We start from the raw sequence: 6,208 nt of genomic DNA on the forward strand, positions 1-6,208 counted from the left end.
TATATAAAGCAAACACTAACAAAACTAAATGGAGAAATAATCAGCAATATAATAATAGTAGAGGATTTCAATATCTGACTCTCATCAATGGAGAGACATGCTGATATAAAATCAATAAGCAAAGACTTGAACAACAGTCTAGAAAAATGTTCTAAAAGACTTACACAGAACATTTCATCCAACTACAGAAGAATATACATTTTTCACATATGTACTCAGAACATTCTCCAGAGTAAATCAAATAGACCAAAAAACAGATCTCCTCAAAGTCAAGAAGTTAGAAATTATATTAAGTATCTTTTCCAACCACAATAGTACGAAGCTAGAAATCAAAAAAAGCAGGAAAATAAGAAAATTTTAAAAAGTATGGAAATTAAACAACACATTCTTGAATAACTAAAAAAATCAAAGAAGAAATGAAAATGAAAATCACAAAAAAATATCTTGGGGGCAAATGCAAACACAGCTCACCAAAATTTATGGATTGCAGCAAAAGCAATACCAAGAGGCAAGTTTAAAAATATAAACACAAACATAAGAAAATATATCAAATAAACAAGATAACACTACTACTCAAGGAACTAGAAAAAGAAGCAAAAACTAAGATCAAAGTTCACAGAAGGAAGGACAGACATATTAAAAAGTAGAGCAGAAGTTAGTGAAATAGAAAATAGGAAAACAATTTAAAATATGAACAAAAGTAAGAGCTTTTTTAAATGATTAGCAGAAGTGACAAAACTTTAGCAAAACTAACATCCAAAAAATGGAGGACCCAAATAAATATAATTAGAAGACAAGACATTACAAATGATACCATTAAAATACAAAGATCAGGGCCTGGCCCCGTGGCCGAGTGGTTAAGTTTGCGCGCTCCGCTGCAGGCGGCCCAGTGTTTGGTTGGTCCGAATCCTGGGCGCGGACATGGCACTGCTCATCAAACCACGCTGAGGCAGCGTCCCATATGCCACAACTAGAAGGACCCACAATGAAGAATATACACCTATGTACTGTGGGGCTTTGGGGAGAAAAAGGAAAAAATAAAATCTTTAAAAAGTACAAAGATCAAAAGAAACTATTATAAACAATTACACGCCAAGAAATTGGACAACACAGAAGAAATGGATAAATTCCTAGAAATGCATACCTACCAAAACAAAATCATAAAGAAACAGAAGATGTGAGCAGACTGATAATGACTAAGGAGCTAGAAGCTGTGATCAAACAGCGCAACAATGAAAAGACCAAGATCAGATTGTGTCACTGGTGAATTCTTCCTCACAAGTAAAGATGAATTAACATCAGTCCCTCTCGAAATTTTCCAAAAATTTGTAAAAGAAAGAAAACTGTCGAATTTATTTTACTCAGCTAGCACCACTATGACACTAAAGCCAGATAAGTACACTAAAAAATAAGTTCAGGCCAATGACTTTGACAAATATAGTTGCAAAAATTCTCAGCAAAATACTACCAAGCTGAACTCGGTAGCACACTTAAAGGATCACACATCACTATGAGGTGGCACTTGTCTCTGGGATACAAAAATGGCTCAACATACGCAAATCAACAAGTGTGATACACCGCATTTGTAAAATAAAGGGTAAAAATCTTATTCTTCTTTCAATGATGCAGAAAAATTACTTGAAAAATTTATCCTTCTTTTATAATAAAAGCTCTCAACTAATTGTGTAAAGAAATAATGTACTTGAACATAATAAAGTACATATATGTAAGGTCCGTGATTAACATCAGACCCAATAGTGAAAGTTTGAGAGCTTTTCATCTAAATCATGAACAAGTGAAAGATGCACATCTTCATCACTCGATTTCAAGATAGTATTGGAAGTCCTAGCCAGAGCAATTCATTGAGAAAAAGAAATAAAGACACCAAAATCTGAAAGTTAAAGTAAATTTTTTTCTGTTTGGAGGTAACATAATTTTATGGATGAAAATCTTAAAGACTCAACCAAGAAATCCTTAGCATAATTCAATTCAGTAAAGCTGTTGGGTGCAAAATCAATCAAATTAAATTAGTCAATTTTATTTCTTTGCACTAACACCAAAATATATGATAAAGGTATTTAAAAAACCAATTTTATTTATAATACCATCAAGAAAATACTTAGGAATAAATTCAAGCAAAGCGGGGAGTCTATACACTATAAAGTATAAGAAAAAATTTGAAGAAGACACAAACAAATGGAAAAACATCCCATAATGATGGATCAGTGAGTTAATATTAAAATGTCAATACTTATCTAAAGCCATCTATATATTCAATGCAATCACTATCAAAATTCCAAGAGCATTTTTCAGAGAAATAGAAAAAATATCTCACAGTTTGTATGGGGATCACAAAAGATGCTGAATATTCAAAGCAATCTTGAGAAAAAATAGCATAGCTGGGAGCAACGGAAATCATTTTTTGATTTTACACAATATTACAAAGCTATGCTAATCAAAACTAGATGGTACTGATATAAAAATAAACATATACAACAATGGAACAGAATTGAGAGCCAAGATACAGACTCATGCATATATGGTCCAGTAATATTTGACAAAGGAGCTAAGCATGCTTAATGAGAAAAGGATTTTCTCTTCAATAAACAGTATTTGAACTACTGGATATTCACACACAATTAAATAAAATTGGACACCTATCTTACACCACTCACAAAAATTAACTGGAAATGGATGAAATAATTTAATGGAACACCTGAAACCATAAAACTCTCAGACGACAAGGTCTTAGAAGACCTCAATGTAGGTTTTGACATTGATATTTTTGGACATGACATGAAAAGTACAAGCAGAAAAAGCAAAAATCAACAAATAGGATGGCATTAAACTAAAAGCCTTCTTTACAATAAAATACTCAACAAAATGAAAAGCCAACATACTAAACATATAAAATATTTTCAAATTATGTGATGAGAGGTTAATATCCAAAATGCATATGGAACTCCTACAACTTAATAGCAAAAATACAAACAACCTGGTTGAAAAAATGGACAAAGGACCTGGATAGACATTATTCCAATAAAGACTTACAGATGACCAAAAAATACATGAGAAGATGCTTAATGTCACTAATCACCAGGGAAAAGCATATCAAAACCACAATGGGTTCACCTCACATCCGTAAGAATGACAATCATGAAAAAGACCAGAGATAACAATGTTGCTGAGGGTGTGAAGAAAAGGGAGTCTTGTGCACTGTTGTTGGTAATGTAAATTGGTATAGCTTCTATGGAAAACTGTATGGAGATTCTTCAAATAATTAAAAATAGAACTACCATATGATCCAACAACCCAACTTATGGGTATATAGCCAAATAAAATGAAATCAGAATCTCAAAGAGATATCTGTACATCCATGTTCATTGTAGCATTATTCACAATAGAAAACACCTGCAAACAACTTGTTTCATATGTATATATGTATTAAGTATATGTGTGTGTATACACACACACACACACACACACACACAATGGAATATTACTAAGCCACAATAAAGAAGGAAACCCAGGCATTTGTGACACACAGATTGACTTTGTAGGTACTATGCTAAATGGAAAATCAGAGTAAGAAAAATACTATATGATCTCACTTACATGTGGAATCTCAAAAAGCAATATGGATGAATCTCCAAAATATAGTATTGAGTGAAAGAAGCATGGCAAAATTAATTATATGTTCAAATAATGATTAGCTTCTTGGAGTTTTTGATTAGGAAAAAGCAAAAGGAAGACTCCAAGAGTACTAGAAATATGAAATATTCTAAATCTTGATCTTTGTTGTAGTTACATAAGCATATATATAGGTAAAATTTGTAACCTGTATGCTTGAGATTTGTATTAACTGCATTAACTAAAAACTGTATCAGCTGTAAGTAAATAATGCCTTGAAGATGATATGTTCAAGGTAACTCCCCACTTCAAGTTTTCTTACTGTTCCTGATTTTGCACATACAGCTTCTGCATGATGTTCCTCTGTTTTTAGACATCGATGGAAAACACATCAGTAGTGCCTTTTGAAAATTTTCTACAGAAACATTTATTTAGAAGCTAAGGGTAAAATCTCTGAAAAACAATCAAAAAAATAAAGAGACAGACATAGAATTTCCAAAACTATTTTGAAATTTTCTTTTTAATTTTGATTTCATATTTAATTTAACTGTCATCAGATAACAGGTCTATATTATTTCCCTGAAATGTATTGTTATTTTTGGTGCCCATATTTTGCATGATAAATAATTCTAGTTATCTGGACATTTGCAGATGTGAGGTGATCCACATAACAGATGGCTGACTTACTCAGGTTTGCTCACTCACTATCATCATGTGTTCTATTAAGACTAAGCATGTTTATGTGTCTGAATTCATATCCATGGACCCCATGAGCATCATGAATCAACATAACATTTAAGCATCATGGACACAATTAATTTCAAGAGAGAATTTAGTCATGGTGTACTTTAAAACAGATTGGCCATTGCAATTACAACTAGAGCCTGGGGAAAGATATACATTACTTAAACAAAAAGTTACATGAATTAAAATGGCTTGCCTTCAAGATCCAGATAAAACAGATTGTGAAAGACTGCTTACAAAAACAGTGAAAATATAACATGCACAGATCAAAGACATAGAACATAGTGTTTAAAATAAATTCCTGGACAGAAATCAATATACCAACTTAAAGGACAAGTTTGGGAGTCACATTTTAACACTTATTTGCTGCGTGATACTGAGAACAATATTAGTTTCCCATGCCTCCATTTTCTCACTTAGAAGATGGGTGTCAAAGTACTTATATCATATAGTTGTTAATAGGATGCAAAGTAATGTATAAAAATTGCTTGGTGTGGAGCATAGCAAATAGTAAGTGCTCAAAAAATAGCCTCTCTTAGTATGGTAGTCTCACGTAATTCTTAACAACTTCCTATTATACTGATCAAAGAATTTAACTTTCTCTTCAAGCCTTATTAAAGGAGAGAGAATTACCATATGTTTAAATGTTAACGACTTCAGGAAATTAGACTCGTTTAGCATTGAATAATTTGAAGAATGAGACTAAGTTTGCTGTCATTTTAAATTTACACATTTCCCCAGCCACCTTTCTCAGGGCCCCCTTGACCTCGCTGTTCCTCAGACTGTAGATGAGGGGGTTCAGCACAGGGGTGAAGACAGTGTAGCATGCTGACACGACCTTATCAAGGTCAGCTGACCTGTAGGATTTGGGTCTCATGTAGGTGGAAATGGCAGCTCCATTAAAGAGTCCCACCACAGCCAAATGTGAGGAGCAGGTGACAAAAGCCTTCTTGCAGGCTTCTCTAGAATGCATCTGGAGAACAGCTGCGACGATAAAACTGTAGGAGGTCAGGATGAGGGAAAAGGGGACCAGAAGCATTAACACACAGCAGATGTACATTACATTTTCGAAGACTGATGTGTCAGCAGAAGCCAAACGCACCAGCATGGGGGCCTCACAGAACAAATGGTCGATCTCACGTGCACCGCAAAATGGGAAGCTCAGGGTAGCAGCAGCCTGCATGAGCCCATCAGCTGCCCCCAGGAACCAAGACCCCAAAGTCATTCTCAGGCATAATTGCTGGCTCATGAGGACAGGATATCTCAGTGGATGGCAAACAGCCACGTAGCGGTCATAGGACATGGCTCTAAAAGGAAACTCTCGCCGCCACCCAGTGTGAGTGAAAAAAGAGCCGCAGCACACAACCAGCAGGGGAGATGGACTTCTTGCCAGTCAAGTAGTCAGCAGCCATTTTGGAAATGATCGTGGCAACCAGCATCACATCCATGAGGGAGAGTTGGCTCAGTAGGAAATGCATGGGTGTGTGGAGCCGGGGGTCCCAGTAAATCAGGAGAAGCATGACGACATTGCCCATAAGAGAAGCAATGGCCGTTGTCAGCACCACCATGAAGAGAAAGAGGTGGGGTCTTGTATGTTTAAAGAGTCCTAGAAGAATGAAGTCTGATGTTGTGTTTCTCTTTTCCACGATTTCTTCTGGTGTGATTCTGCAAATGGAAAAATAGAGAAGGAAGGGACTTTCATCATCTACAAACCTTAGTTTGGCTTCATAACTTCTGCACATGTGCTGGATATGGAATCCAAGGTCCTGACTCAAAGCCCTACATCCCAGTTAAGATGGTTCTGCTTGACCTGTTATTCCACTTCTCTGTAACT

The 6,208-nt window shown here is 35.2% G+C and overlaps 1 pseudogene; it reads right to left on the reverse strand.

Moving 5' to 3' along the window:
- Positions 1 to 5,038: 5,038 nt before the first annotated feature.
- Positions 5,039 to 5,942, reverse strand: LOC139043167 (olfactory receptor 2T33-like; annotated as a pseudogene).
- Positions 5,943 to 6,208: the final 266 nt, after the last annotated feature.

Source organism: Equus asinus, unplaced genomic scaffold (genome assembly GCF_041296235.1).
Source record: "Equus asinus isolate D_3611 breed Donkey unplaced genomic scaffold, EquAss-T2T_v2 contig_193, whole genome shotgun sequence".
NCBI lineage: Eukaryota > Metazoa > Chordata > Mammalia > Perissodactyla > Equidae > Equus > Equus asinus.